The sequence below is a fragment of the Dipodomys merriami genome, unplaced genomic scaffold (assembly GCF_024711535.1).
Source record: "Dipodomys merriami isolate MVZ:Mamm:240054 unplaced genomic scaffold, mDipMer1.0.p SCAF_130, whole genome shotgun sequence".
Lineage (NCBI taxonomy): Eukaryota > Metazoa > Chordata > Mammalia > Rodentia > Heteromyidae > Dipodomys > Dipodomys merriami.
In genome coordinates, this window is record NW_027202605.1 from 3149200 (window position 1) to 3163785 (window position 14586).

Sequence of the window (14586 nt, forward strand, 5' to 3'; positions counted from 1 at the left end):
CATTCCTAATTACTCATATTTTTTGGAGGAAAAAATGAGTAGAATCTAGCATTCAACTTTGTAGGTGATGAACAAGATGTTCATTGTTTGCACACCTGTATATAAGTAGCTTTGTGCTCCAGTGCACTTTCTGGTGCGTATGGCACCTTAAACACTGTTCTAATTGGCTGGTAGAATATGGGATGATTGTTAAATCAATATATGAGATTGCATCTATATTTAGTTACAGAAGTTTCTGGGGAAAACTGTTGATTAATTTGGTTACCAGTGTACAAACTTAGGTAATTAGCTTATTGTTACTGTTTAGAGTTTATTTGTGAGGTAGCTTATGTATATCTTACTCTTTCTTCAATGAGTGGAAAGAACCCCATTGCAGGTGGAGAATCACAGCTAAAATTATCTTTTTTTTCTAATTTTTTTGGTGCCAATAGTGAGGTTGAACTCAATGTTGTAAGCTTTCACTTGTGTTTTTTTACTCAAATTTGGCACTTGAGCCACATCTTCATTTATTGTTATTTATTGGTTAATTGGAGATAAGAGTCATAGACCTTTCTGCCCAAGATAGTCTCCTGACTGGCTAGCATTACAGATGTTAGCCTCAGTGCATATCTAAATTAGTTACATTTTTATGGCCCAAGAACTGCCAGGTTTTCCCCCCTCCTGCCTCATTCACAACTGGATACTCATTGCCAATGATCAGAGGCCTAAAAATCATATTTTAAATTATTTTCCAGCTCCCAAGAAAAGTGTTCTTGGATTACCGATCATTTCCTGCTTTTAATTTCCACAGACTGACAATCACTCACCCTCTAAGTTTCTGCAATACATTTTGAGATTTTATTTGGATATAGGATTTATATAAAAGCTCTTTAAACTTGACCATTTACAAACTTGAAAATAAATTGGTGCCATTAGAAGATAAGAACAGTAGTCAGGAAATCTTCTGAAGTAGGAAGACAAGGCTGAGGCCAAGTAGCTTCAAATACCTGCTGTGAAATGAAATAATTACATGTTATTGTTTTGCTAATATTATCTACCAACATGTATTTAGCAATGATGACTTTATTAAGATTTGCATTTCTTGCAGTTTGACAGCAGGAAAGAATGAGCAATAGCCTCACAGTTCTGGAGTATTAGGCTGTCCCACAAGTCATTTATATTACTCCATAGCCACAGAAGAGATGAAGCATAATCAGCCAGATACATCACAAGAATAAAAAATATAAAATGATTCAAATGGGTGATTTAAAAACAAATCACAACTGGCACTGGTGGCTCACACCTATAATCCTACCTACTCAAGAGGCTGAAATCTTAGGGTGGTGGTTTGAAGTCAGTCTGGGCAGGAAAGTCTATGAGACATTAAAAATATATTTAGGTAGTTGTACAAAGGAGTAGACATTTACTAAAACATTTAATAAAGTAAACATTTAAAAAGCCAGAAGTGGAACTGTAGCTCAGGTGGTAGAGCTCTAACCTTGAGCATAAAAGCTCAAAGACAGTGCTCAGGCCATGGCCATCAGTTTAAGCGTGTGTGTGTGCACAAATGCACATACTATCTCTCTCTCTCTCTCACACACACACACACACACACACACACACACACACACTTGCAATTGAGAATAGTTAATAAATAGTCTTCATATTCTCCAATGCTAAAAAAAGGAGCAAAAAATGATTGATTTCTATATAGCCAATGGAACTTTGGTAAATCAGGGTATTACTTAGCAAAATGTAAGTGGTGAGCAGGTGAATTATACCCATGGAGTTCACTTAGTGATTACTGAATTGATGGAGTTAATAAAGGGACTAATAATGTGGGAGAAGAAGAGTTCTGATAAATTCTTATGGTTGGGGTTATGGTCCCTGCCCAATTAAAAAAAGGTAGAAAGTAGATATCAGTGTGCTGGTGGCTTAAATTTATAATACTAGCTACTCAGGATGTTGAGTAGGACGTCATCCTAAGTAGGAATATCTGTGAAACTAGTGAAAAGAAAACCAAAGAAACCCAGGGACAGCACCCAGGCCTAGAGTTCAAGCTCCAGTACCTGCACCAAAACAATAGAAGAAAAAATATCCACAAAAAGTGGGAAATTAAATTAAAGAGCCCTGAGATTACAGGAGGCAAGTAGCATCCCCAGCTTGAGTTTAATGGACAGAGAGGAAGAATTGATGTTAGACAAAGCTTCCTTGATGAATATTGTCTTAAATGGAAATCTTCAAGGTTGATTCAGAGTTAACAAAATGAGATGAAGAATTGAAAATAGTTTGATAGGAAGAGTCACATGAATGGAGACTTGAAAATTTATGGTATCAGACATTATAAAAATGTTTAAATAATACAAGTTGATCCATTGTAACAATGAGTTGTACAAGACACTATGTTGAAAACGGACTTTACAACTTTGGGGGTGGGGAGGAAAGGGATGGTAGAGGAAAAACGGAGGAGGAGGTAACAATGCTCAATAGGAAATGTACTCATGACCTTACTCATGTAACTGTAACTCCTTTGTACAGTATTTTTACAATAAAAATATGTTAATGATAATGGGCAGAGTGTGTTGTGGAGGAAGAGGTAGGTTTGGAAAAGTTTGAAGTATTTCATAAATCATTCTATAGAATGTGGCCTTTATTCTGTAGTTAATGAGAACTAGGAAGTGACAGGATCACAACTGAGTTACAGAATGATCACTGTAGTTGCTGTGTGGCTAGTACATTAAAAATGGGAGAAAACTTACATCAGAGAAAGGAATAGGAAGACATGTTGATTTAGGAGGGGATAATACGGGCTAGATCTGAGCTCAAGGTAGAATAGATAGAAAAAAGGATATATAGAGAGAAAACCTTAGGAGATAAATTTTAGATTGTAGTTTAGATTTATGTCTTGGTGCTTAGCTTGGATGTTTAAAGAAATGCTTGAGAGAGACAAAGTCCCCTTCTTTCTGTCACTTTCACGTTTGAAAGAGAGGACTTTTGGTGAGCTTTGTAGGTAAGGAGAAGAGTTGGTTATATATTCATGACTTGCTTCCTACAAACTTAGTATATTGAGTTCACGTGGAAGAGCAGCTAATTTGATGATAAGATAAAACAAAGCCAGGAAATCAGTAGGTGATGAACACCTTTTGGTGAATTTTTAAGTTACTGCCTTTATGTAACACACTTAAAATTTTTTTAATTTTTATATAAATTTTTATAATTGCCTTTGAACTTCCTATGGCCTGCTAAAAAGCTGTGGAAAAGTGTGTTTACAGTCTGAATGAGTTACAGTCTGTAAATGGGTTAATCAAGTGGTATCTTCCCTTCTACCCTCAGTTACCTTTAATAGTAGGTGGAAAAAGGAAGATGCCATTATTTTGTGCTCGGTTCTAAGCATAATCATTTGTAATAGAAATATTTATACCTTGGGGTTTACTTAGCTTGTATTTCAGTTTTTAGTTGGTTCCTCATTTATGTATTTTAATAAAGCTACCTGAAAAGGGTTGAGGGGTAGGGTACGTGGTGGGAGAAATAAGAGAACAAAAGTCAGTACAAATAATTCATATTTACAAATACATATGAATATATAATATATGCATATATACATACATACAATTAATGCATATTTACAAATTTATGACTATATGTATATATGAATATATTATATATCCATATGTACACACATATACATACACATATACATATATATTTGCTACAGACACAGGGAACATTTCCTTCAAAACCTTTTGTAGAAACCTCAAAATCCTTTTGGTGTTATACTAAGTTTACAAGATAAAGTCAAGAATAACTAAAGTCTTTGTAATAATTATAAACAAAAATATTTTTATTTTTCAACCAAGTTTCATTTTTATTCCAAGCAAGTCAACAGAGTACAATTTTATTTTGCCCAACATTGGAAAATTTCCTTTAAATATGATATTAGGACTCAGCTAAATTATTTATGAGAATGTGTATGTAAAAATGTACAAGTGCAAGGAAGATTTTCTCTCTGGCCCTCAATGACTTAAATTTAGATTCCCTTGGTATATATCCAACAGAGAGAAAATACTTCAGGTTAAGATAGGTAACTAACTGTCACTTATGAGTTCATTTGTAAATTTACTTGGCAACATATTTAAGGTTTTTCTTTTTTCTGAGAGGGTCTTAGAATGTAGCCTAGGTTGGCCTTGAACTCATAATCCTCCCGCCTCAGCCTTCTTAGTCCTAGGATAAAAAGCATATACCTCAACTAGATGTCATAATTTAGTCTTCTTAATAAGAACATAATGTTCTTGACACAGAGTCAAGCAAACATGATGTCTTGGTAAGTGAGTGAATATCCTTTTCTTTATGCATAGCATTGAGGTTATGTCCACAGCCCTTGGTTTAATTCTTTTTAAAGCTAAGTTTCATAGTGAGACTCAGTCATATGCTTATAGGTACATCTTTCTTGAGTTTGTATGTAAATATATTTTTCTAATATATACTAGCACCATTTCTTATAGGAATCTTTCAGTGTATACTTTTTCAAATCATCTTTAGAGTCATTTGCTGTTTTGCTAATATTTTGACATCATTGAAATTCATTTTTGAATTTCACATTATAACCAATTTGACATATTTGTCAATTTTTTAATTAACTAAGACTTGTTTGTTTTGTATATCCACAGTAATAGTAATTGATTTTGAATGAAAATTCGTAACAGCATTTTGAAAAATCAGTGACTTTTTACTTGACCAGTTTTTATTTTGTTATGTAACACGGTTTTACTAAAAGCTTAATTTGTCTCTTCTCTGGTGCCGTTATTGAAATAGAAGGGCTCGGGATAGGAATGGTGAAACATCTAGCTAGAGAATATTGAAGAGAAAATGCAAACAGCAAGAGAGCACTTAGTTAACAGAGCAGCAGACTAAGCAGGTAGAGAAAGAGGACATTGTCAAGGAAGGGACTAAGAGAGGAGCAGGGAACCAAGAGAAGAGGATGTAGGATATATAGAGTGTCTTGGACACAGAGAGGAAAAAGTAGGAAAATAGGTAGAGACAATGCTTGGATGACTGAGAACAAGAGGGAGGAGTTGAAAGTCTCCAATTTTGAGCCTTCCTAGTTATACAATCCAACTAAATATGTATTATGATAGGTTTCTAATAATCATACTACAATTTTGTACGTAGACAAGTTTAAGAAGGTCACCAACATGACTGGCAAAGAAAGGCCTTCAGGAAAATTGGACATAACAATATTGTATGTCCATTGGTAGGATCAATAGCAGATATATTTTTAATTGTTTTTTATTGTGAAAATAATGTAAAAAGGGATTACAGTTACATGACCAAGGTAATGAGTACATTTCTTATCAAGCATTGTTGCCTCTTCCTTTGTTTTTTTCCTACCATTCCTTCCCATCCCATCTCCAAACCTACACTCTCCTCCACCCTCCTGCCTAAATTGTAAAGTTCATTTTTCAATATAGCATCATGTACATCTCATTGTTGAAATGGGTCAACCTGTTTCCCTATTTAAACAAATTGTTTTTTTCCCTGCTGCTCCCCAAATTATGCCAACGTCAAATACAGTGAAAATAGGTGGTCATACCATGAGGGAGGGACATACAAAGCAACAAAGAAAGCATGTGGTACCTTATAAATACATTAGGAGCAATAGCAAGAAAGAAAAAACCACTTGTGTCCTTATCTTGGAGTTCATTTCACTTAACATTATCTTATCTGACTTTTTCTGCTTGTCTCAGATATATACTAGTTATTGCAAATAAGAGTAACCATGGGACCTTATGTTTCTTTGGATCTGGCTTACTTCACTTAGTATAATTTTTTCCAAGTCTTTCCATTTCCTAACAAATGGGGCAATGTCATTCTTTCTGATGGAGGCATACAATTCCATTGTGTATATATACCATTTTCTTAATCCATTCATCTACTGAGGGGCATCTGGGTTGGTTCCATATCTTTCTTAGCTATGGTAAATTATGCTGCAATAAACATAGTCATGCTGGTAGCTTTATTATGGTCTTGTTTGTGATCATTTGGGTAAATGCCCAAAAGTGGGATTGCTGGATCATAGGGGAGCTGTGTGGGGAGTCTTTTGAGGAACACCCATTCTGCTCTCCAAAGAGGTTGAACAAGTTTATATTCACACCAACAATGCAGTAGGGTTGCTTTCTGGCCATATCCCTTCCAGCATCTGTTGTTATTAGAGTTCTTGATTTTAGCCATTCTAACTGGGGTGAGGTAGTATCTCAATGTTGTTTTGATTTGCATTTATTTTATGGCTAGAGAGTTTGAGCATTTTTCATGTGACTATTGGCCATCCTTCTTTCCTCTTCAGAAAAGTTTCTCTTTGTCTTTAGCCCACTTATTTATTGGGCAATTGTTTCTTTGAGGATTTGTTGTTGGGGAATTTACTTTTTTGAGTTCCAAGTATATTTTACTAGACCCTTATCCATTGTATGGCTAGTGAAGATCTTCTCCCAATCCGTGGGCTTTCTATTGATCTTGCTAGCTATGTCCTTTGCCATGCAGAAGCTCTGCAGCTTCATGGAAGCCCATTTTTCCAACTTTTCTTTGATTTGTTGTGTTTCTGGGTCTCTATTAAGTAAATTTCAGTTTGTGCCAAGGAGCCCTAGAGTTTCTTCTGTTCCTTCCTATAATGTTTTCAGGGTGTCTACTTTGACTTTGAAGACTTTGATCCATTTGGAGTTGATTCTGATGCAGGGTAATGTATAAGGATCTAGCTTTCATTTTGTACAGGTGATTAAGCAATGTTGCCAGCACCATTTACTGAATAGGCTGTCTTTCTTCCATTCTAGTTTTTTATCTCCCTTATCAAATATTAGGTTGCTATAGATAGATATGTGGGATCATTTCTGGGTTTTCAGTTCTATTCCATTGGTCCTGAGGTCTCTTCTTGTGCCAGTATCAAGCTGTTTTGATTACTATGGCTTTGTATTAGAGTTTGAAATTTGGTATTGGCATTCCTCCAGCACTATTCTCTCTGTTAAGGATCGTTTTTACTATTCAGAGTCTTTTATTTTCCATATGAATTTTTGGATTGCCTCTTCTACTACCTTGAAGAATGGGGTTGGAATATTGATGGGTATCACATTGAATTTGTAGATAGCCTTGGGAAGTATTGCCATTTTCACAATGTTGATCTTTCCAGTCCAGGAGCATGGAAGGTTTTTCCACTTTCTAAGTTCTGTTTTTATTTCCTTTTTCAGGTTTTTAAAGTTTTCATCATAGAGGTCCTTCACTTCTGTGGTTAAGTTAATTCCTAGGTTTTTTTTGTGGGGCTATTATGAATGGAGTTGCTTTCCTGATTTCAGCTGCACTCTTCTCATTGTTGGCATACAGAAAAGCCATCAATGGCAGGTATATTTTTTCATGCCTTTGACATGTAAGTACAAGGGTAGTGTTGATTTTGGATGTATAAGTTGATATAAGTACGATGGCCAATTGCCTATGGATAGATTAATCAAGTCCAAGGTTTGTAGGACTAAATTGAGGAAAAGACTACCGGGGCAAAATCTGTAAGAGATTAACATATTTGAGTATGATTGGATATCGGTATTTGTTAGGTGGAGCAGAACCAATAATTAGCTGGTTAGTCAGGGGAAAGAGAAGGGATCCATGTGCCTCTGAGAGGGGTTTTAAAGTTAGAATTTAAGTGAACTCAGTGATTAGATTTGTCCTTTAGAAAGATCACTTGTATCCATGTGGTTATTTGTTTAGTAAGGTTTATATCTGAAAGCAAATAAATTGATTGTGAAATTCCTCCAATGCAATGAGACTATTTACAGAAGCAAAAAAAATAGGTTGGATACTAGGAGAAGAGAAACATATTTTGGATCCTGACACTGTCAGAGAGATAAGGTATAGGAAAGAGAAGTTGTGAAGATACGAATTAGATGTGAAGAATTGTGTTTTTGTGAACATTGAGTTACCCAAGAATTAGAGTCACCATATTCATCTTTGTAAGCTCAGACTCTTGTACCTATTATGCTCATAAAATGTTTTCCACTGGGCTGAAAATAGCCGTGAAAGCATAGATGTGAGCTGTCCATATAGAGGCTTAATGGTCAATTAAAATCAAATCAGGAACCATGGCTTGAAGAGCTTTTGGCTTTTTATTCCAATCAGTAGTCATTGGATTGCACCACCAGCAAATTTATTGCTATTTCGGAGGGGAGGGGCGGAATCAAACCTTTCAGTCACTGAGGACCTCAAATAAAAGTGCTCTTCTGTTAGATCTACTTTTGGGCAGTGGGTTAGTGAATGCCTTCAGAGCTAATCAGATGGCAGGTACAATACATGTTTGCCCCAGGGGACCCCTCATCTCATAGGCAGTGGTGCACTGAAGAAAGAAAGTAATTCTTCATTCTTCATACTAAACCATTCCACATTTTTGGCCTGTATGCCATTGCATGTGTGTTTTCATCTTCTTCCAGATTTCATACATTTTTCTTGAACTGGTATTTATATATTTTAAGATCCAATTCAGATTAGCTTAATTACCCTTCACTCTTTTCACATTGCCTTATAAACATAGTATTTTTGAGTTTGATAACAAATGACAGCTCTTTAGCTCCATGATAGGGCTGTACCACTTGAGCCATAGCACCATTTCTGGTTTTCTGGTGGTTTATGTGAGATAAGATTCTCAGGGATTTTCCTGCCTGGGCTGGCTTTGAACTGCAGTCCTCAGAGTAGCTAGGATTACAGGCATGAGACACTGGCACCTGGCTTAACATGTTAGTTTTTATAAGAATTTTTCTTGAAAAATGTAGAAAGAAATAGAAAATAAGGTGAATCATTCAAAAAAGTAAGGGATTTTTATAACCTAAAGGGCCTTTGTAAAAATTAACCGATATTTACATTATGTAGCCTAGTGTAATAATGGTAGAAATAAATAAGAAAAGTAACTATGAAGTTACTATATACAGAAATAAAAACAAGGAACTCATGGATCATAACTTATAGTCTGGTAGACATTAAGATGTGTTAGATCTGAATGATATGAAAATGATTATAGAACAGCTGGTGGGTGTGATTGATTATATACACCTTTAAATGCTTATATTAGAAAATAAAACGTGAAAATGAATGGACAAGGCAGCCAACTAAAGAATTCATGAAAAGATGAACAGAGTGTATGAATAAATGAAATAAAAGATGATACTAAAAGTTTATGATGTCAGAAGGTTTTATTTTTTGTAACATTGGTATTTGATTCACATAAGCAAGTACTCTTCCATCTATCAATACTCCCAGAATTCTTGTGATTTACTTATTTTTTGGATAGGGTCTCGTGATTTTATCCATGATCCATAGTACTCTCATCTCTGCCTCCCACTTAGCTGGGATTAAGACATGCCACACAGTGCATTCTCTGAAATGGTGTCTTAACTTTTTACTAGGCTAGCCTTTAATCACAATTTCCCTGATCTCTGTCTCCTGAATCACTGGGATTACAAATGCATATTATCATGACCAGCTTGAAAAGTTAATTTTTTTTTAAATTTTATTTTATTTTATTTGAGAACATACTGTACAGAGGGGTTACAATTACATTGGCAGGATAATGCATACATTTCTTACCAAGCATTGCAGCCTCCTCCTTTGTTTACCCTTCACCTCCCTTCCCAGCCTCCCCCCTCCCCCCCACCCAATCATACCCCCCCCCACCGACATTGTAAAGCTTGCTTTGACATGACATTTTGTAATTCTCCTTGTTGCAACAGGTCCACCTGAATCCTTAAACGACTTGTTTGTCCCCATCTCCTCCACATGTTATACTGACATCAAATAAAGTGAAAGCGGGGGTTATACTGTGGGGGAGGGACATACAAAGCAACAAAGAAATAATCTTATAAATGCGTTAGAAACACATGCATGAAAGAAACGAAAGCATTAAAATACATATTTAAGGGTTCGTTTTCCTAACATCACATTATCTGACCTTTTCCGCTTGACTCATACCTATACTAGATATTGCAAATAAGGGAAACCATGGGACCTATGTTTCTTTGGGCCTGGCTTACTTCACTTAATATAATTTTTTCCAAGCCTTTCCATTTCCTAACAAATGGGGAAATGTCATTCGAAAAGTTAATTTTTTTGAAAAAACTAAAAAAATAAGTTTGCCAATCATTCCAGAGTGTAAGATGAAAGGCAGAATGCTGTCTAACCACTCTGTGAAGTTATCAAATTTTGATGACAAAATTGAGCCAGAGCAACATGTAGTATAGACTTATAGGCCAACCTCAATTGTAAACATAAATGCAAATTTTTGAAAAAGTATAATATGTACTTGAAAAAGTAACACTATGTAGAAATGAAATATATTATAATGAAATTAACGCTACCCTATCCTAGAAATGTACTGTCTTTGCTTAATTTTTGTTTATGTAACATTTATATACACTAATGTATTTATAAGATGATTTCTTTGTTGGTTTATATGTCCCTCCCCCACAGTATAACCCCTGTTTTCACTGTATTTGATGTTGGTATAATTTGGGGAGGGGAAGGAAAAAAACAAATTGTTTAAATAGGAATACAGGTGGGCTCATTGCAACAATGAGATGTACAAAACATTATGTGGAAAAACGAACTTTACAACTTGTGGGGGGAGACAGGTGGGGGAGGTGGGAGGGCAAGGATGGTAAGGGGAAAAAAAGGAAGAGGCAACAATGCTTGATAAGAAATGTACTGATTACCTTGCTCATGTAATTTTAACCCCTCTATATGGTATTTTCACAATTAAAAAATTATAATCATGATAAAAGAAAAATTAATATTCATTTAAGATAATGTTTATAAATTTATATATAGTTATAGACATTGTTAAAGTAATAAAGGATGTAGAGGAACTGCCAATGTTAAACTTAATACTTAGTAGTGAAATATTAAAAGAATCCACTTTAGAGACAGAAAGAAAGCAAAGATGTCTACTCCTATTTGTTTAACCATGATTTCTGAATTGCTGGCTGGTATAACAAAGTTAGGAAAGCAAACAAATATTACATTTACTGATAAAGAAAAAAATTACTATGTCAATGATAAAATTATTAGAGAAATACAAAAAGCACAAAACAATGAACATATAAACCGATAAAAAGTATAGATGTCAAACCAAAAATTTGATAAATAATAGTCAGTTGTCTTTCCAAATAACAGGAAAAATATAAAATGCATGTAAACTTTAAAAAAAAAGCACTTAGAATTAAATCTAGTAAACTCTGCACAATTACTTTCCAATACCATTTGGCAGACTGATATTACTCATGTCCCCTTCCTTTGGAGACAATGTTATGTTTTTGTTTTCATTGATACTTTTCTCATTTCTCATTCCATGCCATTCCATCAAGTGGAGAAGCAACTAAACATTTCAGATTTCACTTCTTAGAAATTTTTAGTCACATGGGAATTCCACAACAATTAAAATATAATAATGACCAGGCTGCGGTGGCTCATGCTTGTAATCCTCTCTAGTTAGGGAGCTGTGGATCTGAGGATCACAGGTCAAAGCCACTCTGGGCAGAACATGAATTCTTATCCTGAATCAACCCAAAATCAAAACAGAAGTGGAGATATGGCTCAAGTGGTAGAGTTGCTAGGAAATAAGGATATATCCCCTAGAGATCAATTAACTAAAATCTCATTTACCCTAAAAAATTTTAAACTGTGACCAATATGGTTTTGCAGCAGCTAAAATACATTTTTAAGTAACTTGAACCCAAAGTCCTGGCAAAAGACCTTCAAGGCAGCAGGTTCTGGAAAGGACCTTATAATAAGGATTAGTACATATTATTATATGCTTGTATTCTCTCTTCTACAGGACTGTAGTGGTTCCCGCTAGCTGTGTCAAGATTTATCAACAGCTGGAAAAACCAATTCTTTAACTCAGCCATAAATAGAAAGTAGACCTGGCAAGAACCCAGCAAGTTCAGCTCCCTGAAATCCTGAAAATCAGTTTTTATCTTACTTATCCACTATTGATAATAACTCAATTCAGGGAGTAAGAGTAAGACAAACTCATACAGACAAAATAATTCTGACAAGGCTAGATGTTTTAGTGTAAGTCATTGAATGGCAGCAGGCTCTATTTGAGAGACAGTAACTCAGTATGATCCTGGTTTTGAAAAACAATGTGTGGCTCCTTTACCTTATAATTCCTTCCAACATGATTGTAAACTAGTGATAAAACATCTCCATGAATTGTTGAAGTCAATTAGCCAAAATTTTGTTAAGAAGTTTTGCATCAATGTTCATCAAATAATGGGTCTGTAGTTCTCTTTCTTTGATGAGTCCCTGCCTGGTTTTGGGATGAGGACTATGATGGCTTCATAGAATGAGTTCGGTAGTGAACTTTCTCTTTCAATTTCATTGAAGAGTTGGAGGAGTATTGGTGTGAGCTCTGTTTTGAAGGCCTTGTAGAATAAATTATATGAAGTGAAGTAAGCCAGGCCCAAAGAAACATAGGTCCCATGGTTTCCCTTATTTGCAATAACTACTATATGCCTGAAACAAGCAGAAAAGGTCAGGTAAGTTGATGCTAGGTGAAATGAACCCCAAGACAAATATTCAAATGTTTTTGTTTCTTTCTTGCGATTGTTTCTAACATATTTATAAGATGATTTCTCTGTTGCTTTATATGTCGCTCCCCCATGGTATAACCCCTGCTTTCATTATATTTGATGTTGGTATAATTTAGGGGGAGCAGAAGGGAAAAAACAAATTGTTTAAATAGGGATACAGGGGGACCCATTGCAACAATGAGATGTACAAGACATTATATCCAAAAATGAACTTTACAACTTTGCGGGGGGGAGGGGTGAAGGCAGAGGCGGGGAGGTGGGAGATGGGAAGGGGAAACAAAGGAGGAGGCAACAATGCTTGATAAGAAATGTACGCATTACCTTGCCCATGTAATTGTAGCCCCTCTGTACATTATTTTCACAATATAAATAAATACTTAAAAAGTATGAAACTAATTATATACAAAATTGCTAAATAAAATATTTGTTAATCAAAAAAACAAAAGTTATCTCCATGGTACTTTCTCTGATTCCCTTCACCAGGAAATGGAAACGTTACATTCCTAATTACCTAAAGTAAATGAGCTTCAAAGCTATATTTATCAGTCAGTACTCAAGGAACCACAAAACCGTCTTAATTGGCTAAACCTTAAAAATTACTTTTCTGAACTGAATCTTTACATATTTGGATTATATGCTATGGGAATAATTGTTCTTATTGTTTCAGTCTTTCAAGTAATATGTGATGCTATATCCTGAACAGAACAGAATAGAATGAAGATGATCATACTGCTTTCTTCGAACAAATGGCTGTTTTAAAAATGAAAACAGGAGATATGTGTAACCCTCTATCCCCATGAGAACTATGCTTGGGAGCAGGAAGTATGAGTGCACAGTGTGCATGGAATGTCCCTGATACCAGCAGGAAACTACTGTTGGTATGAATGTTTATCCAGTGTCTGAGTAAAGACTCAAGATTCCTGCTGTGTATTTGATTTTCTGCCATAATCCTGCCAAAAGACAGGATAAATGCCTGAGTGTACTTATCTGACTACATCCTGTTAACAGTCCTTTGGAATGAGACCTTTGATCTGCAACCAAGACCTTTCCCAAGAAAGTGTTTTAGCCCCTAAAAAAAAATGGGGGTCGAAAAGACTGCAGTTGGAACATGTCTGCTGATTAAACTCGTTTCTTCTGGGCAATATATTGTTTCCTGAGTAATTCTTCATCCTTCATCACAGCATTCTATGGACAGAACCATCACTCTGGTGGAAAAGTGGACATATATTTAAATAGTCCTATCATAGAAACAGACAAGAAATAAGCTTATTCTTCTTATCTGAGAATCTCAAATTAAATCAGAGCACCTGTTGGACTGAAGAAACTAAACAATACATACTCCAGAAAGGGCTTTCCAGCAATGGGAGTCACAGGTGTATACAGGTTTAGAGCAGCAATGGCATTGACTAATAAAATTGAAGTTGGGCATACTTTTGAATCAACCATTTAAATGTTAGATCCATCTTCCTAACAAGTATACAAGAAGACATGTGCAATGTGGCTGCATTATTGCTAAGGATAAAAGAACAGGAAATGATGTAAATATACAATAGGATGCATGAATACATGATGGTATATTTGTATACTTAGACAATGGAATATTACATAGCAGAGAAAATAATCTCTATCCATTGAGATCACTATTGATAAATCATAATGATAGAATGTTTAGTGATAAAAGCAAGTTGCAGAAAAGCATATTTGGTTTCATTCTATTTATATAAACTCTCCAAAGACATGAAGAAAAGCAAGGGAATGGGAAACATAATTCAGGATAGTGATGATCTCTGGATTGGGGTTTGGGTGCTGTTGGGGTTAGGATGGTATTAGAGGCATATCCTCAAAGACTGTAAAAATTCTGGTTGCTTAATATTTAAACTAAATGGTGAGTATCAGATGCTCATGATACCATTTGTTACATGTTTTTATTTGTGGTACTTTATTAACTATTTTTTTAAACCCAAAGAATATTTGGCAAAAAACTTTGCAATATTTT

General features: G+C 35.1%; 1 long non-coding RNA gene across 1 annotated transcript in view; it reads left to right on the top strand.

Moving 5' to 3' along the window:
* LOC138824943 (uncharacterized) overlaps positions 1-14174 on the top strand; it is an 81039-nt gene extending 66865 nt beyond the window's left edge. The window contains exon 5 of the long non-coding RNA XR_011371237.1: positions 13258-14174. This is a non-coding gene — a long non-coding RNA (uncharacterized lncRNA). The remainder of the gene's footprint in view (positions 1-13257) is intronic.
* Positions 14175-14586: the final 412 nt, after the last annotated feature.